General features: G+C 48.6%; 1 protein-coding gene across 2 annotated transcripts in view; it reads left to right on the top strand.

Moving 5' to 3' along the window:
• EFTUD2 (elongation factor Tu GTP binding domain containing 2) overlaps positions 1–19,144 on the top strand; it is a 346,977-nt gene that overhangs the window by 272,481 nt on the left and 55,352 nt on the right. The gene's annotated exons all lie outside the window — the stretch shown is intronic.

Genomic DNA, 19,144 nt, shown 5'->3' with positions numbered 1-19,144 from the left:
ACTTAATTAACTGGCCAACCCACTGCAAGAACAGCAACACATACAATGACAAAGTCTCACTTTCCATGAGACACTACACAATACAAAGTACAGTATTGGGACAATAAAGCAGGCAACTCATCCAAGCAGTCTTCTGTCACTCGTGTTACATATTTTATTAACATTTTCACTCGTTTTTTAGGTAAGTACCTGGTCAGTCATTGTAGCAAAATTTTGATGATAAATCTTGGCAATGGCAAAACTGGATTGCAATCTAAATATGTTGTCTCCTCGCTCTTCTTGCCCAGAAATAGCATCCGCTTTGCCACGTATTCCAAACTATTTCATCTATTCAGCTACGTTTCCAACAGGTTAATTATCAAATCATCAAAACCATAATTTAATTGAGTTAATGTTTTCTCTTTTGCTCAATTTTCAGCAAAAATTGCACTAGTAATCAGTCAGTGGCCTGGCTCGTCTAAATAAAGCCATAACTGTCCCCAGCCTTCTTGGGGAAAAAAGAATCCTTGGAGCCAGATAGTCCAGCAAGGTTTAACCCAGTAGCAAATGTTACATTGATGGGAAAATTATTAAAGAGGTTTGCAGCATTACAACTTGTCACCTGAGGACTACAGTGACCTCAATCACAGTCAGTCTAAAGTCAGACTATGACAAGAGGGCATGTTTGCATTTCTTAAAACATGGCATGGTCTTATGGTGAAGCCAGATAGATGTCAATGATCTATGTTGATGATTATAGTTTTTGATAAGGTGCACTACTCCATGCTACAGAGCTAGCTAGTATAGTCAGCAGGAATTAAAGCAGCAATAAATTAGTTGCCATGTTTTCTCTACTAAGAAAACAAACAAGAACAGCTATTTAAAGTAGACCACTCCATCTCTACCTACTTGTATACTATCACCATTATCCATCGCTGTGTTTATCTTCTACATTAACTGCCTACTGATAGATTAAGGGCCTGATTTGGAGGTTGATGGACAGGTTACTCCATCACAAACGTGACCGATAGCCCGTCCACTGTATTACGAAGTTCATAGGATATAATGGAATTGTAATACGGTGGATGGGGGTATCAGTCATGTTTGTGATAGAGTAACCCCATCCGCCAAACTCTAAATCAGGCTCCAAGTGATTGATTTCATGTAGAAGACAGCATGATTTTATTGAGGTTCTCAACAAGCAAGGCTAATATTGAAGAATATGTGCACTTGAATTAGTTGCCAGAAACCTTACTTTCTCCTGCTGGTATTTCCTCTCACTGGGCGGGCATCACGTCTGATAAGTGTGTCCTAGCAGTTGTTAAAGTAGTTACACACACACACACTCTCTCTCTCCCTTCTACTTCCTTTAGAAAGAAGTGCACAGCCTCCTACAGAAGGGTGTCTACACCACGTGAGTGGAGTCTAATCCTTATACTTTCTCATCCCTAAAAGGATCACTCTCAGGCTCATCCTCGACCTCAGGCCCCTCACCCACTACATCCTATCAGAATATTTTTGCTTGACAACTCTTCAGGATTTTACTCCTCCGTCCTTTTTCAACAGGGTGATTTCATGATGACACTGGAGCTCAAGAAAGCCTATTTCAGCATACCCATCCACCCTGCTCCTTGACAGTACCCATTATTTGTGATAGTGAACAACACTACCAATTCAGAGTACTTTAATTCTGAGTCACCACAACTCCAAGGATGTTTACAAAATCTCCAGCAGAGATGGCTGCACATTTGCGAAAAAAGGGCATTTGTAGGAAGTTGGCTCTGTATGTGCTATTTCAAAGTAAGGAATAGCATGCAGAGAGTCCAAGGGTTCCCCTTAGAGGTAAAATAGTGGTAAAAATAGATAATACTAATGCTCTATTTTGTGGTAGTGTGGTCGAGCAGTAGGCTTATCCAAGGAGTAGTGTTAAGCATTTGTTGTACATACACATAGACAATAAATGAGGTACACACACTCAGAGACAAATCCAGCCAATAGGTTTTGTATAGAAAAATATCTTTTCTTAGTTTATTTTAAGAACCACAGGTTCAAATTTAACATGTAATATCTTGTTTGAAAGGTATTGCAGGTAAGTACATTAGGAACTTTGAATCATTTCAATTGCATGTATACTTTTCAAGTTATTGACAAATAGCTACTTTAAAAGTGGACACAGTGCAATTTTCACAGTTCCTGGGGGAGGTAAGTTTTTGTTAGTTTTACCAGGTAAGTAAGACACTTACAGGGTTCAGTTCTTGGTCCAAGGTAGCCCACCGTTGGGGGTTCAGAGCAACCCCAAAGTCACCACACCAGCAGCTCAGGGCCGGTCAGGTGCAGAGTTCAAAGTGGTGCCCAAAACGCATAGGCTAGAATGGAGAGAAGGGGGTGCCCCGGTTCCTGTCTGCTTGCAGGTAAGTACCCGCGTCTTCGGAGGGCAGACCAGGGGGGTTTTGTAGGGCACCGGGGGGGACACAAGCCCACACAGAAATTTCACCCTCAGCGGCGCGGGGGCGGCCGGGTGCAGTGTAGAAACAAGCGTCGGGTTCGCAATGTTAGTCTATGAGAGATCAACGGATCTCTTCAGCGCTGCAGGCAGGCAAGGGGGGGCTTCCTCGGGGAAACCTCCACTTGGGCAAGGGAGAGGGACTCCTGGGGGTCACTTCTCCAGTGAAAGTCCGGTCCTTCAGGTCCTGGGGGCTGCGGGTGCAGGGTCTTTTCCAGGCGTCGGGACTTAGGTTTCAGAGAGTCGCGGTCAGGGGAAGCCTCGGGATTCCCTCTGCAGGCGGCGCTGTGGGGGCTCAGGGGGGGGACAGGTTTTGGTACTCACAGTCGTAGAGTAGTCCGGGGGTCCTCCCTGAGGTGTTGGTTCTCCACCAGCCGAGTCGGGGTCGCCGGGTGCAGTGTTGCAAGTCTCACGCTTCTTGCGGGGAGTTGCAGGATTCTTTAAAGCTGCTTCTTGAAACAAAGTTGCAGTCTTTTTGGAGCAGGTCCGCTGTCCTCGGGAGTTTCTTGTCTTTTTCGAAGCAGGGCAGTCCTCAGAGGATTCAGAGGTCGCTGGTCCCTTGGAAGGCGTCGCTGGAGCAGAGTTCTTTGGAAGGCAGGAGACAGGCCGGTGAGTTTCTGGAGCCAAGGCAGTTGTCGTCTTCTGGTCTTCCTCTGCAGGGGTTTTCAGCTAGGCAGTCCTTCTTCTTGTAGTTTGCAGGAATCTAATTTTCTAGGGTTCAGGGTAGCCCTTAAATACTAAATTTAAGGGCGTGTTTAGGTCTGGGGGGTTAGTAGCCAATGGCTACTAGCCCTGAGGGTGGGTACACCCTCTTTGTGTCTCCTCCCAAGGGGAGGGGGTCACAATCCTAACCCTATTGGGGGAATCCTCCATCTGCAAGATGGAGGATTTCTAAAAGTTAGTCACCTCAGCTCAGGACACCTTAGGGGCTGTCCTGACTGGCCAGTGACTCCTCCTTGTTATTCTCATTATTTTCTCCGGCCTTGCCGCCAAAAGTGGGGGCCGGGCCGGAGGGGGCGGGCAACTCCACTAGCTAGAGTGTCCTGCGGTGCTGTGACAAAGGGGTGAGCCTTTAAGGCTCACCGCCAGGTGTTACAGCTCCTGCCTGGGGGAGGTGTTAGCATCTCCACCCAGTGCAGGCTTTGTTACTGGCCTCAGAGTGACAAAGGCACTCTCCCCATGGGGCCAGCAACATGTCTCTAGTGTGGCAGGCTGCTGGAACTAGTCAGCCTACACAGATAGTCGGTTAAGTTTCAGGGGGCACCTCTAAGGTGCCCTCTGGGGTGTATTTTGCAATAAAATGTACACTGGCATCAGTGTGCATTTATTGTGCTGAGAAGTTTGATACCAAACTTCCCAGTTTTCAGTGTAGCCATTATGGTGCTGTGGAGTTCGTGTTTGACAGACTCCCAGACCATATACTCTTATGGCTACCCTGCACTTACAATGTCTAAGGTTTTGTTTAGACACTGTAGGGGTACCATGCTCATGCACTGGTACCCTCACCTATGGTATAGTGCACCCTGCCTTAGGGCTGTAAGGCCTGCTAGAGGGGTGTCTTACCTATACTGCATAGGCAGTGAGAGGCTGGCATGGCACCCTGAGGGGAGTGCCATGTGGACTTACTCGTTTTGTCCTCACTAGCACACACAAGCTGGCAAGCAGTGTGTCTGTGCTGAGTGAGAGGTCTCCAGGGTGGCATAAGACATGCTGCAGCCCTTAGAGACCTTCCTTGGCATCAGGGCCCTTGGTACTAGAAGTACCAGTTACAAGGGACTTATCTGGATGCCAGGGTCTGCCAATTGTGGATACAAAAGTACAGGTTAGGGAAAGAACACTGGTGCTGGGGCCTGGTTAGCAGGCCTCAGAACACTTTCAATTGTAAACATAGCATCAGCAAAGGCAAAAAGTCAGGGGGCAACCATGCCAAGGAGGCATTTCCTTACACAACCCCCCCCCAAACGAAAGAGGATGAGACTAACCTTTCCCAAGAGAGTCTTCATTTTCTAAGTGGAAGAACCTGGAAAGGCCATCTGCATTGGCATGGGCAGTCCCAGGTCTGTGTTCCACTATAAAGTCCATTCCCTGTAGGGAGATGGACCACCTCAACAGTTTAGGATTTTCACCTTTCATTTGCATCAGCCATTTGAGAGGTCTGTGGTCAGTTTGAACTAGGAAGTGAGTCCCAAAGAGGTATGGTCTCAGCTTCTTCAGGGACCAAACCACAGCAAAGGCCTCCCTCTCAATGGCACTCCAACGCTGCTCCCTGGGGAGTAACCTCCTGCTAATGAAAGCAACAGGCTGGTCAAGGCCATCATCATTTGTTTGGGACAAAACTGCCCCTATCCCATGTTCAGAGGCATCTGTCTGCACAATGAACTGCTTAGAATAATCTGGAGCTTTTAGAACTGGTGCTGAGCACATTGCTTGTTTCAGGGTGTCAAAGGCCTGTTGGCATTCCACAGTCCAGTTCACTTTCTTGGGCATTTTCTTGGAGGTGAGTTCAGTGAGGGTTGTCACAATGGATCCATATCCCTTCACAAACCTCCTGTAATACCCAGTCAAGCCAAGGAATGCCCTGACTTGAGTCTGGGTTTTTGGAGCTACCCAGTCCAGAATAGTCTGGATCTTGGGTTGGAGTGGCTGAACTTGGCCTCCACCTACAAGGTGGCCCAAGTAAACCACAGTTCCCTGCCCTATCTGGCATTTGGATGCCTTGATAGAGAGGCCTGCAGATTGCAGAGCCTTCAAAACCTTCTTCAGGTGGACCAGGTGATCCTGCCAGGTGGAGCTAAAGACAGCAATATCATCAAGATAAGCTGTGCTAAAGGACTCCAAGCCAGCAAGGACTTGATTCACCAACCTTTGGAAGGTGGCAGGGGCATTCTTTAAACCAAAGGGCATAACAGTAAACTGATAATGCCCATCAGGTGTGGAGAATGCTGTTTTCTCTTTTGTTCCAGGTGCCATTTTTATTTGCCAGTACCCTGCTGTCAAGTCAAAGGTACTTAAGAATTTGGCAGCACCTAATTTATCTATGAGCTCGTCAGCTCTAGGAATTGGATGAGCATCTGTCTTGGTGACAGAATTGAGCCCTCTGTAATCCACACAAAACCTCATCTCTTTCTTTCCATCTTTGGTGTGAGGTTTGGGGACTAAGACCACTGGGCTAGCCCAGGGGCTGTCAGAGCGCTCAATTACTCCCAATTCCAGCATCTTGTGGACTTCCACCTTGATGCTTTCCTTAACATGGTCAGACTGTCTAAAGATTTTGTTTTTGACAGGCATGCTGTCTCCTGTGTCCACATCATGGGTACACAGGGGTGTCTGACCAGGGGTTAAGGAGAAGAGTTCAGGAAACTGTTGTAGGACTCTCCTACAATCAGCTTGCTGTTGGCCAGAGAGGGTGTCTGAGTAGATCACTCCATCTACTGAGCCATCTTTTGGGTCTGATGACAGAAGATCAGGGAGAGGTTCACTCTCTGCCTCCTGATCCTCATCTGTTACCATCAACAGATTCACATCAGCCCTGTCATGGAAGAGCTTAAGGCGGTTCACATGGATCACCCTCTTGGGGCTCCTGCTTGTGCCCAGGTCCACCAGGTAGGTGACCTGACTCTTCCTTTCTAGCACTGGGTAAGGGCCACTCCATTTGTCCTGGAGTGCCCTGGGAGCCACAGGCTCCAGAACCCATACTTTCTGTCCTGGTTGGAACTCAACCAGTGCAGCCTTTTGGTCATACCAAAACTTCTGGAGCTGTTGGCTGGCCTCAAGGTTTTTGGTTGCCTTTTCCATGTACTCTGCCATTCTAGAGCGAAGGCCAAGTACATAGTCCACTATGTCTTGTTTAGGCTCATGAAGAGGTCTCTCCCAGCCTTCTTTAACAAGAGCAAGTGGTCCCCTTACAGGGTGACCAAACAGAAGTTCAAAGGGTGAGAATCCTACTCCCTTCTGTGGCACCTCTCTGTAAGCGAAAAGCAGACATGGCAAGAGGACATCCCATCTCCTTTTGAGTTTTTCTGGGAGCCCCATGATCATACCTTTTAATGTCTTGTTGAATCTCTCAACTAAGCCATTAGTTTGTGGATGGTATGGTGTAGTGAATTTGTAAGTCACTCCACACTCATTCCACATGTGTTTTAGGTATGCTGACATGAAGTTGGTACCTCTGTCAGACACCACCTCCTTAGGGAAACCCACTCTGGTAAAGATACCAATGAGGGCCTTGGCTAGTGCAGGGGCAGTAGTCGACCTAAGGGGAATAGCTTCAGGATACCTAGTAGCATGATCCACTACTACTAGGATGTACATATTTCCTGAGGCTGTGGGAGGTTCCAGTGGACCAACTATGTCCACACCCACTCTTTCAAAGGGGACCCCCCACCACTGGAAGTGGAATGAGGGGGGCCTTTGGGTGCCCACCTGTCTTACCACTGGATTGACAGGTGGGGCAGGAGAGGCAAAACTCCTTAACCTTCTGGGACATATTGGGCCAGTAGAAGTGGTTGACTAACCTCTCCCACGTCTTGGTTTGTCCCAAATGCCCAGCAAGGGGAATAACATGGGCTAAGGTCAGAATAAACTCTCTGAACGACTGAGGCACTACCACTCTCCTAGTGGCACCAGGTTTGGGGTCTCTGGCCTCAGTGTACAGGAGTCCATCTTCCCAATAGACCCTATGTGTTCCATTTTTCTTGCCCTTGGACTCTTCAGCAGCTTGCTGCCTAAGGCCTTCAAGAGAGGGACAGGTTTCTTGTCCCTTACACAGCTCCTCCCTTGAGGGTCCCCCTGGGCCCAAGAGCTCAACCTGATAAGGTTCAAGCTCCAAAGGCTCAGTTCCCTCAGAGGGCAGAACTTCTTCCTGAGAAGAGAGGTTCCCTTTTTCTGACTGTGTTGCAGTTGGTTTCCCAACTGACTTTCCTTTTCTCTTGGTAGGCTGGGCCATTTTTCCAGACTCCAGCTCTACTTTTTCACCCTGTGCCTTGCATTGTGCTCTTGTTTTTACACACACCAGTTCAGGGATACCCAGCATGGCTGCATGGGTTTTTAGTTCTACCTCAGCCCATGCTGAGGACTCCAGGTCATTTCCAAGCAGACAGTCTACTGGGATGTTTGAGGAGACCACCACCTGTTTCAGGCCATTGACCCCTCCCCATTCTAAAGTTACCATTGCCATGGGATGTGCTTTAGTTTGATTGTCAGCATTGGTGACTGTATAAGTTTTTCCAGTCAGGTATTGGCCAGGGGAAACCAGTTTCTCTGTCACCATGGTGACACTGGCACCTGTATCCCTCAGGCCCTCTACACTTGTCCCATTAATAAAGAGCTGCTGCCTGTATTTTTGCATGTTAGGGGGCCAGGCAGCTAGTGTGGCTAAATCCACCCCACCCTCAGAGACTAGAGTAGCTTCAGTGTGGACCCTGATTTGCTCTGGGCACACTGTTGATCCCACTTGGAGACTAGCCATTCCAGTGTTACCTGGATTGGAGTTTGGAGTGGAACTTTTCTTGGGACAGGCCTTGTCTCCAGTTTGGTGTCCAGACTGACTACAGTTTCGTCACCAGGCCTTTTTGGGATCAAAGTTTTTACCCTTGTACCCAGGATTGTTTTGTGAAGAGGCTCTGGGCCCACCCTCCTGTGCAGGTTTTTGGGGGCCTTTAGAAGACTCTTGACTATTTTTATTTTTGGCTGTCTCACCACCTTTCCCCTGGGGAGGTTTTGTGACCCCTTTCTTTTGGTCACCCCCTGTGGAAGTTTTGGACACCCTAGTCTTGACCCAATGGTCCGCCTTCTTTCCCAATTCTTGGGGAGAAATTGGTCCTAGGTCTACCAGATGCTGATGCAGTTTATCATTGAAACAATTACTTAACAGGTGTTCTTTCACAAATAAATTGTACAGCCCATCATAATTACTTACACCACTGCCTTGAATCCAACCATCTAGTGTTTTTACTGAGTAGTCTACAAAGTCAACCCAGGTCTGGCTCGAGGATTTTTGAGCCCCCCTGAATCTAATCCTATACTCCTCAGTGGAGAATCCAAAGCCCTCAATCAGGGTACCCTTCATGAGGTCATAAGATTCTGCATCTTGTCCAGAGAGTGTGAGGAGTCTATCCCTACACTTTCCTGTGAACATTTCCCAAAGGAGAGCACCCCAGTGAGATCTGTTCACTTTTCTGGTTACACAAGCCCTCTCAAAAGCTGTGAACCATTTGGTGATGTCATCACCATCTTCATATTTAGTTACAATCCCTTTAGGGATTTTCAACATGTCAGGAGAATCTCTGACCCTATTTATGTTGCTGCCACCATTGATGGGTCCTAGGCCCATCTCTTGTCTTTCCCTCTCTATGGCTAGGATCTGTCTTTCCAAAGCCAATCTTTTGGCCATCCTGGCTAACTGGATGTCCTCTTCACTGGGGTTATCCTCAGTGATTTCAGAGGTGTTGGTCTCTCCTGTGAGGGAACCAGCATCTCTGACTATTATTTTTGGAGTCAGGGTTTGAGAGACCCTGTTCTCCCTAGATAGGACTGGTAGGGGGGAATTTTCCTCCAAGTCACTATCCTCTTCCTCTGAGTTGCCACCCTCAGAGGGGTTGGCCTTTTCAAACTCTGCCAAAAGCTCCTGGAGCTGTATTTTGGTAGGTTTGGGGCCCATTGTTATTTTCTTTATTTTACAGAGTGACCTTAGCTCCCTCATCTTAAGATGGAGGTAAGGTGTGGTGTCGAGTTCCACCACAGTCACATCTGTGCTAGACATTTTGCTTCTAAAAGTTGGAATACTTTTTAAGAATCTACAACTGGTTCTAGAATCTAATTCAAACTTTTACAAACTTTTAAACTCTAAAAGAAATGCTAAACAGGATCTAACACAAGGCCCTAGCAGGTCTTTTAAGAATTTAGAAAACTTTTCAAATTGCAAAAATCAATTTCTAATGACAATTTTGGAATTTGTCGTGTGATCAGGTATTGGCTGAGTAGTCCAGCAAATGCAAAGTCTTGTACCCCACCGCTGATACACCAATGTAGGAAGTTGGCTCTGTATGTGCTATTTCAAAGTAAGGAATAGCATGCACAGAGTCCAAGGGTTCCCCTTAGAGGTAAAATAGTGGTAAAAATAGATAATACTAATGCTCTATTTTGTGGTAGTGTGGTCGAGCAGTAGGCTTATCCAAGGAGTAGTGTTAAGCATTTGTTGTACATACACATAGACAATAAATGAGGTACACACACTCAGACAAATCCAGCCAATAGGTTTTGTATAGAAAAATATCTTTTCTTAGTTTATTTTAAGAACCACAGGTTCAAATTTAACATGTAATATCTTGTTTGAAAGGTATTGCAGGTAAGTACATTAGGAACTTTGAATCATTTCAATTGCATGTATACTTTTCAAGTTATTCACAAATAGCTACTTTAAAAGTGGACACTTAGTGCAATTTTCACAGTTCCTGGGGGAGGTAAGTTTTTGTTAGTTTTACCAGGTAAGTAAGACACTTACAGGGTTCAGTTCTTGGTCCAAGGTAGCCCACCGTTGGGGGTTCAGAGCAACCCCAAAGTCACCACACCAGCAGCTCAGGGCCGGTCAGGTGCAGAGTTCAAAGTGGTGCCCAAAACGCATAGGCTAGAATGGAGAGAAGGGGGTGCCCCGGTTCCGGTCTGCTTGCAGGTAAGTACCCGCGTCTTCGGAGGGCAGACCAGGGGGGTTTTGTAGGGCACCGGGGGGGACACAAGCCCACACAGAAATTTCACCCTCAGCGGCGCGGGGGCGGCCGGGTGCAGTGTAGAAACAAGCGTCGGGTTCGCAATGTTAGTCTATGAGAGATCAACGGATCTCTTCAGCGCTGCAGGCAGGCAAGGGGGGGCTTCCTCGGGGAAACCTCCACTTGGGCAAGGGAGAGGGACTCCTGGGGGTCACTTCTCCAGTGAAAGTCCGGTCCTTCAGGTCCTGGGGGCTGCGGGTGCAGGGTCTTTTCCAGGCGTCGGGACTTAGGTTTCAGAGAGTCGCGGTCAGGGGAAGCCTCGGGATTCCCTCTGCAGGCGGCGCTGTGGGGGCTCAGGGGGGACAGGTTTTGGTACTCACAGTCGTAGAGTAGTCCGGGGGTCCTCCCTGAGGTGTTGGTTCTCCACCAGCCGAGTCAGGGTCGCCGGGTGCAGTGTTGCAAGTCTCACGCTTCTTGCGGGGAGTTGCAGGATTCTTTAAAGCTGCTTCTTGAAACAAAGTTGCAGTCTTTTTGGAGCAGGTCCGCTGTCCTCGGGAGTTTCTTGTCTTTTTCGAAGCAGGGCAGTCCTCAGAGGATTCAGAGGTCGCTGGTCCCTTGGAAGGCGTCGCTGGAGCAGAGTTCTTTGGAAGGCAGGAGACAGGCCGGTGAGTTTCTGGAGCCAAGGCAGTTGTCGTCTTCTGGTCTTCCTCTGCAGGGGTTTTCAGCTAGGCAGTCCTTCTTCTTGTAGTTTGCAGGAATCTAATTTTCTAGGGTTCAAGGTAGCCCTTAAATACTAAATTTAAGGGCGTGTTTAGGTCTGGGGGGTTAGTAGCCAATGGCTACTAGCCCTGAGGGTGGGTACACCCTCTTTGTGTCTCCTCCCAAGGGGAGGGGGTCACAATCCTAACCCTATTGGGGGAATCCTCCATCTGCAAGATGGAGGATTTCTAAAAGTTAGAGTCACCTCAGCTCAGGACACCTTAGGGGCTGTCCTGACTGGCCAGTGACTCCTCCTTGTTATTCTCATTATTTTCTCCGGCCTTGCCGCCAAAAGTGGGGGCCGGGCCGGAGGGGGCGGGCAACTCCACTAGCTGGAGTGTCCTGCGGTGCTGTGACAAAGGGGTGAGCCTTTGAGGCTCACCGCCAGGTGTTACAGCTCCTGCCTGGGGGAGGTGTTAGCATCTCCACCCAGTGCAGGCTTTGTTACTGGCCTCAGAGTGACAAAGGCACTCTCCCCATGGGGCCAGCAACATGTCTCTAGTGTGGCAGGCTGCTGTAACTAGTCAGCCTTCACAGATAGTCGGTTAAGTTTCAGGGGGCACCTCTAAGGTGCCCTCTGGGGTGTATTTTGCAATAAAATGTACACTGGCATCAGTGTGCATTTATTGTGCTGAGAAGTTTGATACCAAACTTCCCAGTTTTCAGTGTAGCCATTATGGTGCTGTGGAGTTCGTGTTTGACAGACTCCCAGACCATATACTCTTATGGCTACCCTGCACTTACAATGTCTAAGGTTTTGTTTAGACACTGTAGGGGTACCATGCTCATGCACTGGTACCCTCACCTATGGTATAGTGCACCCTGCCTTAGGGCTGTAAGGCCTGCTAGAGGGGTGTCTTACCTATACTGCATAGGCAGTGAGAGGCTGGCATGGCACCCTGAGGGGAGTGCCATGTGGACTTACTCGTTTTGTCCTCACTAGCACACACAAGCTGGCAAGCAGTGTGTCTGTGCTGAGTGAGAGGTCTCCAGGGTGGCATAAGACATGCTGCAGCCCTTAGAGACCTTCCTTGGCATCAGGGCCCTTGGTACTAGAAGTACCAGTTACAAGGGACTTATCTGGATGCCAGGGTCTGCCAATTGTGGATACAAAAGTACAGGTTAGGGAAAGAACACTGGTGCTGGGGCCTGGTTAGCAGGCCTCAGCACACTTTCAATTGTAAACATAGCATCAGCAAAGGCAAAAAGTCAGGGGGCAACCATGCCAAGGAGGCATTTCCTTACAGCATTCATGTATTTTCTGCTAGTGTGATTGGCTGATCAAGAGCAGCAGCAAGCTGCAGTGTCTAGCACACACACAAACAATGGTGACCCTGCTACAGTAGGGGTTCACCATATACGACACCAATTCCCACCTACAGCTTATACAAATCCCACCCTAGGGTGGATGTAGGACACAGGTACAGGAAAAGATTACCCCGGCCAGCAGTCTCACAACTTTTCAGCATCTGCTACCTCTTTTTCAACCCAATCGTCAGCCCACAGTGCGGACTGTCATGCACTATTTAGGGATGATGACTTCCTGAAATGCAATTTCTTTTCACATGCAGGGCTTCATATGCACCCCCCTCCAAGAGTGCCTCATGGTTCACTGGTCTCAAGCGGATGGTCACTGGGATGGTATAGTGTTGATACAGGCCAAGGTGTATTGCTCTCCACAGTGGTGGAAAAGCAACACCTTGCTGCAAGGCAGGCTTCTTGCACACCCGATACAGCAAATTGCCATCACTGCAGACATCTTCCTCATGGGATGGGATGTGGATTTCAAAATAACTGCCCAGGGAATGTGTCCCTCTCGACAGATTGATCCATTGATCAACTACATGGAGTTGCTAGTCATTCACTGAGCTCTCAGAACTTTCTTACAATTAATTTGAGACAAAGTAGTCCTCATCAAGACAGACAGAATGAATGCCATATACAACCTAGAGAGGCAAGGTGGCATACACACCTCTCAGCTGTCTCAGTTAGCCCAGGAGGTTTGGCATTGGGCTCGCCACAACAACATTCACCTCAGGGCAGAGCATCTCTTGGGGGTAGATAACAGACGAACAGGCCAGCTCAACAAGATGCGTCAAGTCCACGATACCCAGGTCCTTAACATGTTTATACAACTGTTGGGCTTCCTAACGAAAATCCTGTTTGCATTCCACCAAAATGCAAACTTCCCCAATGCACTATTGATGAATTGAGCAGAGATATTTGCCTAAACTTCTGCACTTCTCCCCGTGCTTCCCTATGTGCTGGGGAAACTGAGATCAACATCACTAACCATCATTCTGGTAGCTTACCCCTGTGCCGGACACACTGGTACTACACACTCCTGGAGAGGTCCATCAGCCATCACAATAGACTCCTGATCGGGCTGGACCTTGTTGCACAGAGGCAAGGTTGATTGAGGCATCTGGATCCCAGGCAGCTCACCCTTGCAATTTGGCACTTGGGATCCTAAAATCCAGTACCACAGCCTTCCCCAAGAATGTATGTCTACCTTAAAAGAGGCCAATGACCCACAACACTGGTTTGCTACACGGTAAAATGGAAAATGTTTGTTCACTGCATTTTTAACAGCCTAACTTTTTAAAGCCTATGATACAGGGTATTATCGGATATTTTGCAAACATTTGCAAAAAGCAGGCTTCTCCCACAACTCCATCGTTTTACACTTGGCTGGTTGCAGCCTACATGCCAAACAGGGAACATTCATCTCTTTAGAGTTTCGGTGATTAAGACCTTCAAGGACTGTCTTGTAGCCATCGCCCGGGAGTGCCTTCCCCTCTCGTGGAATTTCAGTGTACTCCTCACTAGACTCATGGACCACCATTTGAACATGTACATTCATGTCCTCTTCAGTTGCTATCCTGGAAGAGAGAGGGGGCCTTTGTGGTGGCTATTACCTCTCTTAAATGCATTAGAGAACTGCAGGCACTCACTCTGCAGAGCCATTCTTTGAGGTCCACAAGGACAGGACATTTCTTAGAACCAACCCTTGCAGAAAGAGCATTGCACACATTCTAAATTAAGAGCTCTTATATACTATATTGACGGGTGTAAGGAAATGCCTCCTTGGCATGGTTACCCCCTGACTTTTTGCCTTTGCTGATGCTATGTTTTGAATTGAAAGTGTGCTGAGGCCTGCTAACCAGGCCCCAGCACCAGTGTTCTTTCCCTAACCTGTACTTTTGTATCCACAATTGGCACACCCTGGCATCCAGATAAGTCCCTTGTAAATGGTACCCCTGGTACCAAGGGCCCTGATGCCAAGGAAGGTCTCTAAGGGCTGCAGCATATCTTATGCCACCCTGGAGACCCCTCACTCAGCACAGACACCCTGCTTGCCAGCTTGTGTGTGCTGGTGAGAACAAAACGAGTAAGTCGACATGGCACTCCCCTCAGGGTGCCATGCCAGCCTCTCACTGCCTATGCAGGTATAGATAAGTCACCCCTCTAGCAGGCCTTACAGCCCTAAGGCAGGGTGCACTATACCATAGCTGAGGGCACCAGTGCATGAGCCTTGTGCCCCTACAGTGTCTAAGCAATACCTTAGACATTGTAAGTGCAGGGTAGCCATAAGAGTATATGGTCTGGGAGTCTGTTTTACACGAACTCCTCAGCACCATAATGGCTACACTGAAAACTGGGAAGTTTGGTATCAAACTTCTCAGCACAATAAATGCACACTGATGCCAGTGTACATTTTATTGTGAAATACACCCCAGAGGGCACCTTAGAGGTGCCCCCTGAAACCTTAATCGACTATCTGTGTAGGCTGACTGGTTCCAGCAGCCTGCCACAACCGAGACATGTTGCTGGCCCCATGGGGAGAGTGCCTTTGTCACTCTGAGGCCAGTAACAAAGCCTGCACTGGGTGGAGATGCTAACACCTCCCCCAGGCAGGAGCTGTCACACCTGGCGGTGAGCCTCAAAGGCTCACCCCTTTGTGCCAGCACCGCAGGACACTCCAGCTAGTGGAGTTGCCCGCCCCCTCCGGCCACGGCCCCCACTTTTGGCGGCAAGGCCGGAGAAAAAAATGAGAATAACAAGGAGGAGTCACTGGCCAGTCAGGACAGCCCCTAAGGTGTCCTGAGCTGAAGTGACTCTAACTTTTAGAAATCCTCCATCTTGCAGATGGAGGATTCCCCAATAGGATTAGGGATGTAACCCCCTCCCCTTGGGAGGAGGCACAAAGAGGGTGTACCCACCCTCAGGGCTAGTAGCCATTGGCTACTAACCCCCCAGACCTAAACACGCCCTTAAATTTAGTATTTAAGGGCTCCCCTGAACCTAAGAATTTAGATTCCTGCAACTTACCGAAGAAGAAGACTGCTGAGCTGAAAACCCCCTGCAGAAGAAGAAAGAAGACACCAACTGCTTTGGCCCCAGTCCTACCGGCCTGTCTCCTGCCTTCTAAAGAACCCTGCTCCAGCGACGCTTTCTCCAGGACCAGCGACCTCTGAATCCTCAGAGGACTGTCCTGCTTCCAAGAGACCAAGAAACTCCTGAGGACAGCGGCACTGCTCCAAAAGAACTGCAACTTTGTTTCAAGGAGCAGATTTAAAGACCCCTGCAACTCCCCGCAAGAAGCGTGAGACTTGCAATACTGCACCCGGCGACCCCGACTCGACTGGTGGAGAACCAACACCTCAGGGAGGACCCTCCGGCGACTCAGAGACCGTGAGTAACCAAAGTTGTCCCCCCTGAGCCCCCACAGCGACGCCTGCAGAGGGAATCCCGAGGCTCCCCCTGACCGCGACTGCCTGAACTCCATTTCCCGACGGCTGGAAAAGACCCTGCACCCGCAGCCCCCAGCACCTAAAGGAACGGAACTCCTGTGCAGGAGTGACCCCCAGGAAGCCGTCTCACTTGCCCAGGTGGTGGCTACCCGGAGGAGCCCCCCCCTTGCCTGCCTGCAACGCTGAAGAAATCCCTTGATCTCTCATTGATTTCCATTGAAAACCCGACGCTTGTTTCTACACTGCACCCGGCCGCCCCAGTGCCGCTGAGGGTGTACTTTTTGTGTGGACTTGTCCCCCCCGGTGCCTTACAAAACCCCCCTGGTCTGCCCTCCGAAGACGCGGGTACTTACCTGCTGGCAGACCGGAACCGGGGCACCCCCTTCTCTCCATTGAAGCCTATGCGTTTTGGGCACCTCTTTGACCTCTGCACCTGACCGGCCCTGAGCTGCTGGTGTGGTAACTTTGGGGTTGCTCTGAACCCCCAACGGTGGGCTGCCTTGGACCCAAACCTGAGACTTGTAAGTGATTTACTTACCCGACAAAACTAACAAAAGCTTACCTCCCCCAGGAACTGTGAAAATTGCACTGTGTCCACTTTTAAAACAGCTTATTGTGTTTTATGTGAAAAGTATACATGCTAATGTAATGATTCCAAGTTCCTAAAGTACTTACCTGCAGTACCTTTCAAATGAGATATTACATGTAGAATTTGAACCTGTGGTTCTTAAAATAAACTAAGAAAATATATTTTTCTATAACAAAACCTATTGGCTGGATTTGTCTCTGAGTGTGTGTTCCTCATTTATTGCCTGGGTGTATGTACAACAAATGCTTAACACTACTCCTTTGATAAGCCTACTGCTCGACCACACTACCACAAAATAGAGCATTAGTATTATCTCTTTTTGCCACTATCTTACCTCTAAGGGGAACCCTTGGACTCTGTGCATACTATTCCTTACTTTGAAATAGTGCGTACAGAGCCAACTTCCTACATTGGTGGATCAGCGGTGGGGTACAAGACTTTGCATTTGCTGGACTACTCAGCCAATACCTGATCACACGACAAATTCCAAAAATTGTCATTAGAAATTGATTTTTGCAATTTGAAATTTTTCTAAATTCTTAAAAGTCCTGCTAGGGCCTTGTGTTAGTCCCTGTTTAGCATTTCCTTTTAGAGTTTAAAAGTTTGTGAAAGTTTGAATTAGAACCTAGAACTAGTTTTAGATTCGTAAAAAGTATTCCAACTTTTAGAAGCATAATGTCTAATACAGATGTGAATGTGGTGGAACTCGACACCACACCTTACCTCCATCTTAAGATGAGGGAGCTAAGGTCACTCTGTAAAATAAAGAAATTAGTAATGGGCCCCAGACCTTCCAAACTACAGCTCCAGGAGCTGTTGGCAGAGTTTGAAAAGGCCAACCCCTCTGAGGATGGCAACTCAGAGGCTGATGATAGTGACTTGGAGGGTGATTCCCCCCTACGAGTCCTATCTAGGGAGGACAGGGCCTCGCAAGCCCTGACTCCAGGCATAATAGTCAGAGATGCTGGCTCCCTCACAGGAGGGACCAACCTCTCTGAAATCACTGAGGATAACTCCAGTGAAGAGGACATCCAGTTAGCCAGGATGGCCAAAAGATTGGCTTTGGAAAGACAGATCCTAGCCATAGAAAGGGAAAGACGAGAGATGGGCCTAGGACCCATCAATGGTGGCAGCAACATAAATAGGGTCAGAGATTCTCCTGACATGTTGAAAATCCCCAAAGGGATTGTAACTAAATATGAAGATGGTGATGACATCACCAAATGGTTCACAGCTTTTGAGAGGGCTTGTGTAACCAGAAAAGTGAACAAATCTCACTGGGGTGCTCTCCTTTGGGAAATGTTCACAGGAAAGTGTAGGGATAGACTCCTCACACTCTCTGGAAAAGATGCAGAATCTTATGACCTCATGAAGGGTACCCTGATTGAGGGCTTTGGATTCTCCACTGAGGAGTATAGGATTAGATTCAGGGGGGGCTCAAAAATCCTCGAGCCAGACCTGGGTTGACTTTGTAGACTACTGTAGGAAGTTGGCTCTGTATGTGCTATTTCAAAGTAAGGAATAGCATGCACAGAGTCCAAGGGTTCCCCTTAGAGGTAAAATAGTGGTAAAAATAGATAATACTAATGCTCTATTTTGTGGTAGTGTGGTCGAGCAGTAGGCTTATCCAAGGAGTAGTGTTAAGCATTTGTTGTACATACACATAGACAATAAATGAGGTACACACACTCAGAGACAAATCCAGCCAATAGGTTTTTATATAGAAAAATATCTTTTCTTAGTTTATTTTAAGAACCACAGGTTCAAATTCTACATGTAATATCTCATTCGAAAGGTATTGCAGGTAAGTACTTTAGGAACTTCAAATCATCAAAATTGCATGTATACTTTTCAAGTTATTCACAAATAGCTGTTTTAAAAGTGGACACAGTGCAATTTTCACAGTTCCTAGGGGAGGTAAGTATTTGTTAGGTTAACCAGGTAAGTAAGACACTTACAGGGCTTAGTTCTTGGTCCAAGGTAGCCCACCGTTGGGGGTTCAGAGCAACCCCAAAGTCACCACACCAGCAGCTCAGGGCCGGTCAGGTGCAGAGTTCAAAGTGGTGCCCAAAACACATAGGCTAGAATGGAGAGAAGGGGGTGCCCCGGTTCCGGTCTGCTTGCAGGTAAGTACCCGCGTCTTCGGAGGGCAGACCAGGGGGGTTTTGTAGGGCACCGGGGGGGACACAAGCCCACACAGAAATTTCACCCTCAGCAGCGCGGGGGCGGCCGGGTGCAGTGTAGAAACAAGCGTCGGGTTTGTAATGGAAGTCAATGGGAGATCTCGGGATCTCTTCAGCGCTGCAGGCAGGCAAGGGGGGGGTTCCTCGGGGAAACCTCCACTTGGTCAAGGGAGAGGGACTCCTGGGGGTCACTCCTCCAGTGAAAGTCCGGTCCTTCAGGTCCTGGGGGCTGCGGGTGCAGGGTCTCTCCCAGGCGTCGGGACTTTAGGTTCAAAGAGTCGCGGTCAGGGGAAGCCTCGGGATTCCCTCTGCAGGCGGCGCTGTGGGGGCTCAGGGGGGACAGGTTTTGGTACTCACAGTATCAGAGTAGTCCTGGGGTCCCTCCTGAGGTGTTGGATCTCCACCAGCCGAGTCGGGGTCGCCGGGTGCAGTGTTGCAAGTCTCACGCTTCTTGCGGGGAGCTTGCAGGGTTCTTTCAAGGCTGCTGGAAACAAAGTTGCAGCCTTTCTTGGAGCAGGTCCGCTGTCCTCGGGAGTTTCTTGTCTTTTCGAAGCAGGGGCAGTCCTCAGAGGATGTCGAGGTCGCTGGTCCCTTTGGAAGGCGTCGCTGGAGCAGGATCTTTGGAAGGCAGGAGACAGGCCGGTGAGTTTCTGGAGCCAAGGCAGTTGTCGTCT

Source organism: Pleurodeles waltl, chromosome 6, assembly GCF_031143425.1.
Source record: "Pleurodeles waltl isolate 20211129_DDA chromosome 6, aPleWal1.hap1.20221129, whole genome shotgun sequence".
Classification (NCBI taxonomy): domain Eukaryota; kingdom Metazoa; phylum Chordata; class Amphibia; order Caudata; family Salamandridae; genus Pleurodeles; species Pleurodeles waltl.
The sequence above is the reverse complement of the archived record's forward strand: the minus strand, read 5'-3'. Positions and strand labels throughout refer to the sequence as shown.